The sequence below is a fragment of the Erythrolamprus reginae genome, chromosome 12 (genome assembly GCF_031021105.1).
Source record: "Erythrolamprus reginae isolate rEryReg1 chromosome 12, rEryReg1.hap1, whole genome shotgun sequence".
NCBI classification, from domain to species: Eukaryota; Metazoa; Chordata; class Lepidosauria; order Squamata; family Dipsadidae; genus Erythrolamprus; species Erythrolamprus reginae.
In genome coordinates, this window is record NC_091961.1 from 9,722,415 (window position 1) to 9,735,877 (window position 13,463).

Genomic DNA, 13,463 nt, shown 5'->3' on the forward strand with positions numbered 1-13,463 from the left:
ATGCAGACTGCAGAGTGTTGGTGTAACATGGGCATACCTAGGTAAGCCCATGACTGCTCTCGCAGCTGCATTCTGCACAATTTGAAGTTTCCGAACACTTTTCAAAGGTAGCCCCATGTAGAGAGCATTACAGTATTCAAACCTCGAGGTGATGAGGGCATGAGTGACCGTGAGTAGTGAGTCCCGGTCCAGATAGGGCCGCAACTGGTGCACCAGGCGAACCTGGGCAAACGCCCCCCTCGCCACAGCTGAAAGATGGTTCTCTAATGTGAGTTGTGGATCGAGGAGGACGGCCAAGTTGCGGACCCTCTCCGAGGGGGTCAATAATTTCCCCCCCCAGGGTGATGGACGGATCAGTCACTAAACCATGTCCTACTCTTCATGATCCCATGAAGATGGAATGGAAGCTTATCAAGGAGAGAGCCAATCAGTGATGGGCTACCAAAATTGTTTTGAATTTTCAAACGTGTGTGTGTCTGAAATTGTATCTGTGCCTTTTTGGGAGGATTCTACCAGAGAGCTCGCGGATTGGAGGGTGAGCTCCTCCCACAGGCCAAGGGGCGTGGCTTGGATTCAGGTGAAGGTGGCTACCTTCACCTGGTTCAGCAAGGAGTTTTTGCCCAATGTTGCCCAGGAAGGTTTTGGCAGGAATTTCTGCCCTGTTAGTTTTTGGCCTCTGCGGGTCCTTTGTTTAGAGTTGAATTTGAATATTTAAATTTGCGTATTTAAATTTACGCTATTTAAATTTATGTTAATTTAATAAAGTGACCCTATTTTTAACCCATACACTGTGTCAGCGTCATTACTCCGCTTCCGGGGCAATTGAGATATTCTTTTCCCCCTAGGCCTATACAATTTATGCATGGTGTGTTTGTGTGTATATCTGGTTTTTAATAAGGGTTTTTAAATTATTTTAAATATTAGATTTGTCACATGCTGTTTTATTATTGTTGTTAGCTGCCCCGAGTCTACGGAGAGGGGCGAAATACAAATCTAATAAATAAATAATAAATAAATAAATTTATTATTAGTGTGTCACTAACAGTCACCCTGAGTCCACGAGAAGAAGGGTGGCCTATAAATATAATATAAAAAATAAAATAAATAAACTTCTCACCTGTTTTCCTGCTTCACAAAGCATTTTATCACATGTAACCACCATCGGCCCTTGTGTTATATGCTTGGTGTCACGGTTCTTGGCTCAACTGATTATAATGAATCTGCAGTCCCAGCTCCCTTCAATGGGTTCATTTCTTAGAAATTCATCTTTCTAATTTCCTCCACTCGGAAGCACTGCTGAGTTATGAAGAATGTAGGTGTCCATCAATTATGTCAAAACACAATGAAATACCTAACCAATTGCATTTGACGTCCAGGAGAATACAAAATGAGTTGTTTAATAGTCTGTTCTCCTTCTAGGAGGAGCCCAGGGATATAGAGAGATGTAGACAGGTTCCTTTCATGAAATACCCATTGTCTATGTATTGTCTTTCTAGTTATTCGTGGGAACTTATGATTTGTTGGGATATTGGCATTGAAGAGAACCAACTGGGAAATTTAGAAACATAGAAACATAGAAGACTGACGGCAGAAAAAGACCTCATGGTCCATCTAGTCGGCCCTTATACTATTTCCTGTATTTTATCTTACAATTGATATATGTTTATCCCAGGCATGTTTAAATTCAGTGACTGTGGATTTACCAACCACGTCTGCTGGAAGTTTGTTCCAAGGATCTACTATTCTTTCAGTAAAATAATATTTTCTCATGTTGCTTTTGATCTTTCCCCCAACTAACTTCAGATTGTGTCCCCTTGTTCTTGTGTTCACTTTCCTATTAAAAACACTTCCCCCATGGACCTTATTTAACCCTTTGACATATTTAAATGTTTCGATCATGTCCCCCCTTTTCCTTCTGTCTTCCAGACTATACAGATTGAGTTCATTAAGTCTTTCCTGATATGTTTTATGCTTAAGACCTTCCACCATTCTTGTAGCCCGTCTTTGGACCCGTTCAATTTTGTCAATATCTTTTTGTAGGTGAAGTCTCCAGAACTGAACTCAGTATTCCAAATGTGGTCTCACCAGCGCTCTATATAAGAGGATCACAATCTCTCTCTTCCTGCTTGTTATACCTCTAGTTATGCAGCCAAGCATCCTACTTGCTTTTCCTATTGCCCGACCACACTGCTCACCCATTTTGACACTGTCAGAAATCACTACCACTAAATCCTTCTCTTCTGAAGTTTTTGCTAACACAGAACTGCCAATGCAATACTTAGATTGACGATTCCTTTTCCCCAAGTGCATTATTTTACATTTGGAAACATTAAACTGCAGTTTCCATTGCTTTGACCATTTATCTAGTAAAGCTAAACCATTTACCATATTACAGACCCCTCCAGGAATATCAACCCTATTGCACACTTTAGAGTCATTGGCAAATAGGCAAACCTTCCCTATCAAACGTTCCTCTATGTCACTCACAAACATATTAAAAAACAGGCTTAATATTAGTGGTTTCGTAATCATTTAGCCAATACTGGATGGAAACCTCAGGAATGTGGGCGGGGAAGGGGTTGAAATGTTAGTTTATATATGCAGGCTCAAATGTAAAAATAATGACTAGATATTTGAAGAGTAATATGAGACATAAACATCGTGGGAGAGAAAGACATTGAGCAGTGAATCTTTGTGACTCATCTCCAGGTATTGAAACTCTTTGAATTTGCTATATTTTACCTTTAAGCGAGATATGAATTTCACGGTGAGTCAAATAATAACAGCATTTAACTTGAGGACTGTTGAATGAAAAATTGGTTTCCTATGTTCCTTTAGCTACTGTGGCCTAGTGGTGAAGCTCTTGCCTCACAACCAATGAGTTCAATCCTAAGTAGAGGCAGATATAAGGTCTCCTGCTTGGGCAGGGGGTTGGACTAGATGACCTGCAAGGTCCCTCCCAAATCTGTTAATCTGTTAAATGTTAAACCAATGTAGATGTTTCCCCAAATGCTACTCATTAAGAGATACCCAATTGCTACATTTGTTCCTTCATCCAAAATACGTTATGGACAGAGCTTTATATATAAAGGTCAGACAGTGGCATGAGCAGCCATGGTTTATGGTAACCGTGGTTTGCCCATCAAACCACAATGATCTTATTCATGCACAATGGTAAACTATGTACACCATGTTTGAAAATCACAATGGGAATTCATATATCATGCCAGAGTAAACAAGCCAGGATGATATGTGAATTCAGCCTTAAATTATGAACCATAAATAAACCCATAACAAAGTTGATCCATATCAAAGACATGAAGAAGATCTTCAGTTTCTTAATCTTTCAGAAGAGCATGAAGACCTGCCTCTGTCAACTGGTCTGGGGGTGTCATGTCTAAGAGTGTTATGAAACTTTGGGGATGCTTGGTGAATTGAGGACATTCCCTCTGGATTTAAATTTTCCATTTTTAAAAAATTAGGTTTTGGTCTAGTTCTTAACTCTGGTTTTTATATGATGGAATTGCTCTATTTGTAAACCACCCAGAGTCACACAAGTGTGATGGGCAGCATAGTTCCCTCTAAGCTGAGCAGTGAGCAATCGCTCACTTAAAAATCATCCTCAACTCAGAGTTTTCCAAACCTGCCCAGAAGCTGAGAGGGAAAGAGTGAGAGGGAAGGAGAGAGAGAGGAAGAGAGGAAGAGAGGGAAACAGATAGAAAAAAGAGAGGAAGGAAAAGAGAAAGAAAAAGAATGGGAGTAAGGAAGAGAGAAAGAAAATCAAAATCTAGTTTGAAACTAGCTCAACTATTTAAGTGGCATTTTGATATTGATAGAGTTGCCCTATTATGAGCTCACTGTTATAGACACACAGTACAGTATTTTATCTTGAAATTCTCTGAGGCAAAACAGGGTGGGTTTTTTATTTATTTGTTTGTTTGTTTATTTATTTATTTATTTATTTAATATTTCTGTGCCGCCCAGTCCCGAAGGGACTGCCGCTCAGACACTAAATTTTTCCGCCCACCCCCCCAAAAAATTAGAGAGAACACTGATGGGCAGTATAGAAATTTGCTAGATAAATCAATAAAAAGCAAGCCAAACAACACACAATAAGCCTTAGGGCAGAGCAAGAACTTTTAAAGGAAGAACATAGAAGGTTCCTGTTTATCATCTAGCTCAGTGTTTCCCAACCTTGGCAACTTGAAGATATTTGGACTTCAACTCCCAGAATTCGGTGAGTTGAAGTCCAAATATCTTCAAGTTGCCAAGGTTGGGAAACACTGAGCTAGCTAACTACAACTAGTCTGACTGGTATAAGTCAGAGGTCTTCAAACTTGGCAACTTTAAGACTTGTGGGCTTCAACTCCCAGAATTCTCCAGCCAGCTGGCTAGAGAATTCTGGGAGTTGAAGTCCACAAGTCTTAAAGTTGCCAAGTTTGGGGACCCCTCGTATAAAACATCTCAGGAGTCAGCCCCATCATCTTTGTATTTTAAGTGGTGACGTTGAATTTTTCAAGCTGGAAAATCTACTTGTACTTTATCATGTGACATTTTTCAGGATTCATTTCACTTGGTTACGACCTAAGAGCAATTTCAGGAGCTACACATCCATCAATGTCTGCATTTCAATGGCTTAATTTCTTTTTCTCTATGATGTCTGTTGATTGGTTTACAATAATATAGAAGAGAAAACAAGCCAAAGCGAAGAATACTGAACCTTGCCAGTCCTGTACAGATGCTAATGAATCCAAGTGAATTTTGTGAATGTCCAAGAATGCCAATAATGACTTTAACCAGGATTTTGGAACGCAGGGAGTACTGGGAAGACGTTAGTATCGGAATGATGATGGTGTGACCAACATAGCTCTGTTAATAAATTGAACTGGAGTGAGAAAATTGGACTGGAACTTAATTTATTTCTCAGATGATATTTGGGATGCTGACATACAATTACGATACTCACGTCTTCCCAGTACTCCACCCAGGTTAAGTTTCATCCTTCATCCCCACACCCAAAAGTTCATCACAAGGACCAGTCCGAGTGCAGGGATTTCATCAACTTCCTCTTTTCTTCAGTTGATGCAGAACAAAAGATGACCTTGGCTCGAAGAAAGGAATTTGTTGTGGCTAGTAACTTTCCCTCTCACTCACTCCTCCTCCCAATTCTCCTAATGCTGTACTTCTGTGGCAGGCCAAAGTCTCTAACTCCACATGATGGCTTTGGCCTGACAGATATTTACTTAAACATATAAGACTTATTTCCAAGTAAAGGCTGTTGGGGCCTGGATGGGTGTCAACAGACTCAGGCTCAACCCGGATAAGACGGAGTGGCTGTGGGTTTTGCCATCCAAGGACAATTCCATCTGTCCGTCCATCACCCTGGGAGGGGAATTATTGACCCCCTCAGAGAGGGTGCACAACTTGGGCGTCCTCCTCGATCCACAGCTCACATTAGAGAACCATCTTTCAGCTGTGGCGAGGGGGGCGTTTGCCCAGGTTCGCCTGGTGCACCAGTTGCGGCCCTATTTGGACCGGGACTCACTGCTCACAGTCATTCATGCCCTCATCACCTCAAGGTTTGACAACTGTAACGCTCTCTACATGGGGCTACCTTTGAAAAGTGTTCGGAAACTTCAGATCGTGCAGAATGCAGCTGCGAGAGCAGTCATGGGCTTCCCCAGGTATGCCTATGTTACACCAACACTCCACAGTCTGCATTGGTTGCCGATCAATTTCCAGTCACAATTCAAAGTGTTGGTTATGACCTATAAAGCCCTTCATGGCACCGGACCAGAATATCTCCGAGACCACCTTCTGCCGCACGAATCCCAGCGACTGATTAGGTCCCACAGAGTGGGCCTTCTCCGGGTCCCGTCAACTAAACAATGTCAGTTGGCGGGCCCCAGGGGAAGAGCCTTCTCTGTGGCGGCCCCGACTCTCTGGAACCAGCTCCCCCAAGAGATTAGGATTGCCCCCACCCTCCTTGCCTTTCGCAAACTCCTTAAAACCCACCTTTGTTGTCAGGCATGGGAGAACTGAGATATCTCCCCTGGGCCTATATAATTTATGTATGGTATGTTTGTAGGTATGTCTGCTTAAAAATAGAGTTTTTTAACTATTTTAAATTTTAAATTGTAAATTATTAGATTTGTCAGGAATTGTTTTTATTGTATTGTGAGCCGCCCCAAGTCTACGGAGAGGGGCAGCATACAAATCTAATAAATAAATAAATAAAATACCACATTTACCTGAGGTTGCCAGCTTGTTTCCCCCAAAAAACATGCCACCCATCATTATGGTTTGGATATTCATAGGAACGAATATGCCCTAAGAGATAAAAGATAATTACAAATAAACCAAACATCCATCAGATCATTTGATTTTCTTTAAAAAAAAAAAGGAAAACATTTCCCCTTGAAATGCACAGACATACTGTATATACATTCCTAGTTTTACATTGTCACTAGATGGTGCTTGTGCACCACAGCAGTTCCAAGGAGTGGCTGTGATCGGTCAGCAGGGGACAGCAGCAAGGCATAAATCTAACGGAAATGTGTGAAAATGTTGTAAGTTGATGAAGGAAAGAAAATGGAACTTGCCATCATTACAGTGCTTGTGGAACAACAAAAGGGAGAGGGAGAAAGAGAAGAAGAGGTTTTGCGTGATGCAGGTGTATATATCTCTGTGTGAGAGACAGAAAATCATTCTCTAGGCAAGCATTCATCTCTCTCTAGGTCTCTGAATTTGCACGGGTTCAACAAGGGGCAATTTAGGACAGAGCATGTCATGAAATAATGGTCCAGAATGAGATTTTTTTTTTTACAAAAACAAAATAATGGCTGAGGAAGTGAAAGCATGCTTTTTTTTAAAATTTACAAATATACAAAACATAAAAAACAATCATAACAGTTGACATTGGAATCTATTACACTATAATATGTATATATATATAATATGTATAATTCCCTCAACACTGTCAGACTTTCTACTAAATCTGCACTTCTATTCTACTAGTTTTTCTCATCATTCCTATCACCCATTTCCTCCCATGTTGACTGTATGACTGTAACTTGTTGCGTATATCCTAAGATTTTTATTAATATGGCTTCTTCATTGCTTATTTGACCCCTATGACAATCATTAAGTGTTGTACCACATGATTCTTGACAAATGTATATTTTATTTTATGTACGTTGAGAGCATATGCAACAAGACAAATTACTTGTGTGTCCAATCACACTTGGCCAACAAAAATTCTATTTTATTCTATTCTGTTCTATATTATAGCATTCAGTAAGCATATAGATTTACAAAAGGGCAAGAGAAAGAAAATAAAAAGAAGAAATATAGAGATAGTAGAGAGAAAAGAAGGAGAAGAAAAAAAAGAGGTGAAGCAATGAAGAAGGGTGGGCGAGTGTACAGTGAAGTTGTGTTGAGAATGTAAACTAATTTTCACTTTATTAGCTCATTACCTTAGATCAAGATTAGTCGTATAGATAGAGAGAAGCCAGCGTTGAATTTATCACGGTATAGAGATTTGGAACTAAAAGTAAAATTTTATCTTTATATATCCAATATCTCTTGCAGCATTTGGAATAGAAAAGAAGGGTTTTATACTAGATTTGTGTCTAATCTAATATATACGGATCGTTCCATTGTTTAAGCAAATTATTCTCTTTTTTTTAAACCACCTGTAAAAGGGATCCCGACATTTGTTGAATGAAGATTCGGTTTCATTTCTAACTGCCATGGTTAGCCTAGTCATCTCTGCACAGTATTTAATTTTCCTTACTATAGCATCTTCTGGGGGTATATCTTCATTTTTCCACCACTGCGCAAAGGTTAGTCTAGCTGCTTTATGAGAGCATGGATCATGTTTGTATTCTATACCACTTGTTCAAGGTTGGACTAGCAATCAAAACTAATCTGATTAGTATAAGTCTTCAAACACTTTGAAAAGTGTTTGGAAACTTCAGATCGTGCAGAATGTGGCCGCGAGAGCTATTGTGGGGTTACCTAGGTTTGCCCACGTGTCTCCAACACTCTGTGGCTTGCATTGGCTGCCGATCAGTTTCCGGTCACAATTCAAAATGTTGGTGATGACCTATAAAGTCCTACATGGCGTCGGACCAGAATACCTCCGAGACCGTCTTCTGCCACACGAATCTCAGCGGCCGATAAGGTCCCACAGAGTTGGCCTTCTCCGGGTCCCGTCGAATAAACAATGTCATCTGGTGGGCCCCAGGGGAAGAGATCAGAACTCCCCCCCAGAGATCAGAACTGCCCCCACCCTCCTTGTCTTTCGTAAATTGCTTAAGACCCATCATATTGCCAGGCATGGGGGAATTGAGACATCTCCCCAAGGCTTATATAGTTTTATGTATGGTATGCTTGTGTTTTATGTTTTTTTAAATAATTTAAAAGATATTTTCTTTTAAATATTAGATTTGTTCATTGTACACTGTTTTATTATTGTTGTGAGCCGCCCCGAATCTGTGGAGAGAGGCGGCATACAAATCTAATAAATTATTATTATTATTATTATTATTATTATTATTATTATTATTATTAAAAGATTTCAAATAGCATTGTTGTTGTTAGTTGTGAAGTCATGTCTGACCCATCACAACCCCATGGGCAACGTTCCTCCAGGCTTTCCGGTCCTCTACCATCCTCTGGAGTCCATTTAAGATCATGTTTTGCACTGACCAGAACTCTGCACAGTATTCCAAGTGTAGACTCACAAATTCAGTATAAAGAGATGTTATCACTTCTTGTGATTTAGATGTTCTCCCTCTCTTTCTCTCTCTCTCCCTCCTTCTCTCTCTCTTCTTCTCTCTCCTCTCTCTCTCTCCCTTCTTCTCTCTCCCCTTCCCTCTCGTCTCTTCCTCTCTTCTCTCTCTCTCTCCTTCTATCTCTTCTTTTCTCTCTCCCTCCCTTCTTTTTTTCTTCTTCTCTCTCTTTCCTTCCCTCTCCTTCTCTCTCCTTCTCTCTCTACTAAACAAATCACTCTACTAAACAAATAATTCCCTCAACACTGTCAGACTTTCTACTAAATCTGCACTTCTATTCTACTAGTTTTTCTCATCATTCCTATCACCCATTTCCTTCCATGTTGACTGTATGACTGTAACTTGTTGCTTATATCCTAAGGTTTTTTATTAATATTGCTTCTTCATTGCTTATTTGACCCCTATGACAATCAGTAAGTGTCGTACCACATGATTCTTGACAAATGTATATTTTATTTTATGTACGCTGAGAGCATATGCACCAAGACAAATTCCTTGTGTGTCCAATCACACTTGGCCAATAACATTCTATTCTATTCTATTCTATTCTATTCTATTCTATTCTATTCTAGCTGGTTATTGGAAGTGAGGACAATATCAGTGGCTAGCTATCCTTGGAAAAGTATTGTAGATGACCCATTTCCCAGCAATTCTAAAACAGACCATAGAAGCAATATTAGAACATCTGTGGCTTTTCTAAACATGGTCAAAGGAGAAGGAACAAAGGCTGCTAATAAAAATAATGATCAAATATGTTCAGAAATCTCTAATTACTGACTAGATATCTGGGAAACACATTTTCAGACGTCTCTTGAGTCAAGGATATTTGCCAGGATTCCCAGCTTGTCAGGAAGAACTTTCCAATGCCAACGTTTTAAATATGAAGAGATGGGTGCAAAGGGAAGCATTTTGCTGCTGTCCTTCTGTTGGGAGTACAAAAAAACCTATAAAATAAATGTGAAATACTGCTTTTTGTTCTTGCCAGCTACTGATGACAAAACATATTCAAAACTGAAACAGATGGATCAGGATGTTCTTATTTGGAAGGAAATGCCATTCAACTTAAACATTATTTGCTAAAACTACGTACTGACAGGAAAACTTATTTCTGACTCCCGCTAAGCAACTTTAGATATAAACCGAAAATAAATTAGAAATAATTTATAGTTTATTTTTTGGCATAAACCCAGCATCCGATAAGGTCCCACAGAGTTGGCCTTCTCCGGGTCCCGTCGATTAAACAATGTCGTCTGGCGGGCCCCAGGGGAAGAGCCTTCTCTGTGGTGGCCCCGGCCCTCTGGAATCAACTCCCCCCAGAGATTAGAACTGCCCCCACCCTCCTTGCCTTTCGTAAACTACTTAAGACCCACCTATACCGCCAGGCATGGTATGTTTCGTATGTATGTGCTGTTTGGTTTTTAATTATGATAGGGTTTTTAGTTATTTTTAATATTAGATTTGTGCCATTGTAATATTGTTTTTATTGTTGTTGTGAGCCGCCCCGAGTCTTCGGAGAGGGGCGGCATACAAATCTAATAAATTGAATTGAATTGAAACAGTAGTTTCCTCCATTAAGCCCAACAGTGTAGAAAAATTCTGCATCAACATATCCAGAATTCTCCATGTGACTCTCATAGGAGCAACAGATCTTCAAATGCTGAACAATGGGACCTTGAGAGGTTTATGTTCATGGCAACCCCTGTGAAACGGTCATTCGATCCCCAGTTCTCTTCATTCCTATCACCCATTTCCTCCCACTTAGGACTGTATGACTGTAACTGTTGCTTGTATCCTAAGATTTTTATTAATATTGATTGTTTCTTCATTGCTTATTTGACCCCTATGACAATCATTAAGTGTTGTACCACATGATTCTTGACAAATGTATATTTTTCTTTTATGTATGCTGAGAGCATCTGCACCAAGACAAATTCCTTGTGTGTCCAATCATACTTGGCTAATAAAGAATTATATTCTATTCATTTTAAAAAATATTTTATTGATTTTCATAAAAAGACAAACAACACAGACAAACATCAAACATATACAGGGGCTACAATTGCCTTGCTCAAAATAGAAGTCTTCTTAATACAGAAAAGAGAAAACTAAAATTTATAAGATCAATACAGAGAATAAAAAAAATCTATTTAAATTTCTTATATATTAAGGCATTTCTGCGAAGTAAATTCATGTATATCTTCTTTTTATTCAATTCATTTAATATTCTTTTTATTCAACCCTATATAAATCCTCTCCCAAGTTTTATAAAAGTCTGATTCTTCTTGATTGTTAAACTATCTATTCTATTCTGCACCTCTATAACTGTCTGGTTTGGTGCTGCAACCCAACAGGACCGACACAGACTTCAGAGGACAATCAGAACTGCAGAAAAAACAATTGCTGCCAACCTGCCTTCCATTGAGGGCCTGTATACTGCACGAGTCAAAAAGAGGGTGGGGAAAATATTTACTGACCCCTCACATCCTGGACACAAATTGTTTCAACTCCTACCCTCAAAACGTCGCTACAGAGCACTGCACACCAAGACAACTAGACACAAGAACAGTTTTTTCCCGAATGCCATCACTCTGCTAAACAATTCCCTCAACACTGTCAGACTTTCTACTAAATCTGCACTTCTATTCTACTAGTTTTTCTCATCACTCCTATCACCCATTTCCTCCCATGTTGACTGTATGACTGTAACTTGTTGCGTATATCCTAAGATTTTTTTTAATATTGCTTCTTCGTTGCTCATTTGACCCCTATGACAATCATTAAGTGTCGTACCACATGATTCTTGACAAATGTATATTTTATTTTATGTACGCTGAGAGCATATGCACCAAGACAAATTCCTTGTGTGTCCAATCACACTTGGCCAATAAAATTCTATTCTATTCTATTCAAAGGGGTCCCTACCCCCAGGTTGAGAACCACTGCCTTAGAAGTTCGCTTGAAAACTGCAACTAATATGATATGAAGCTGCCCACATATTAAGGCCTGCCTCCATTCAAAACCCAGGAAAGAAAACCCTTGATTCCACTGAAGTAGAGAAGAGGTACTTTTACTGGGTTTGAAATGATAGCAGCAAAAGGAAAGCAAGGGCTGAGCCAAAAGGTGGGCAAGTTACATGATAAAATTTTCCCCAAATCGCTTCCCCCATGGACCCAGGCTGAATATCCAATCCATGTCCCACATAGTGTCATGGGGGACATATCTTCAGGTGCTTTCATCCATCTAGGGCAGTGTTTCCCAACCTTGGCAACTTGAAGATATCTGGACTTCAATTCCCAGAATTCTCCAGCCAGCATTCGTGACAAAGATGATTAGGGGACTAGAGGCTAAAACTTATGAAGAATGATTGCAGGAACTGGGCATGGCTAGTTTAATGAAAAGAAGGACCAGGGGAGACAGGATAGCAGTGTTCCAATTTCTCAGGGGTTTCTACAAAGAAGGAGTCAACCTATTCTCCAAAGCACCTGATGGTAGAACAAGAAGCAATGGGTGGAAGCTGAACAAGGAGAGAAGCAACTTAGAACTAAGGAGAAATTTCTTGACAGTTAGAACAATTAATCAGCTTGCTTCCAGAATAATGCTCCAACACTGGAAGTTTTTAAGAAGATGTTGGATAACCATCTGTCTGAAGTAGTGTAGGGTCTCCTGCCTAAGCAGGGGGTTGGACTAGAAGACCTCCAACTCTGTTGTTATTGTTATTATGAAAGGAAAAGCCCATGCTAGAGGTGCGGCTGACATTAACGGAGAGAACTTGGAACTGCCATATAACCCCAATAATGTAAGAGAAGGGGGACCCGGAGAAGGCCAACTCTGTGGGACCTTATCGGACGCTGGGATTCGTGCGGTAGCAGGAGGTTCCAGAGGTACTCTGGTCCAATGCCAGGTAGGGCTTTAAACGTCATAACCAACACTTTGAATTGTGTCCAGAAACTGATCGGCAGCCAATGCGCTTGCCCCCATGGCTCTGAGTGCTAGCCGAGTCCAGTGCAATTATGCTACTGCACCTGGGCAGGTAGCGAAATTGCGTGCCCATGACGCACCTGTCCATGTGTGATTTTGCTACCTGCCCAGGTGCAGTAGCATAATTGCACTGGACTCCACCAGCATTCAGAGCCACGGGGGGCAAGCACACGTCACCGTTCCACCTTAGCAGCCCACCTCTGTCACCACTGGAATATACGAACAGCATCTTCATTCCTAGCATTCAGTATTTTAGTTTGAAATGTTTTTAAAGTGTATGTTTGAAGTGATAATGAGAGATTTTTTGCGCGGGGAAAATATGATTGCTTTGATGTGATTATATTTATGAGAAATATTACATTGTGTTGAATATATGTTGCAGTTATTATGATTATTATTATTTGACATTTTGGATAAATGTGATCCAATGAGTCAGCATGAAGTAGAGGAAAAAAAACCTTATTTCTAATAAATAAATAAGTACACAATTACTTCAATAGACAAGGAGGGAACAATCTTTAGTGAAAAGGCAGAAACTTTGAATGTATTGTATGTATATCTATAGATATGGACAGTAGACAGAAAAATAGAGATAATGATTTTGTTGTTTATTTATTATTTAGATTTGTATGCCGCCCCTCTTGCTTTTTACTTTTGCTTTCTGAATAAAATGTTGACATAGATTATCTT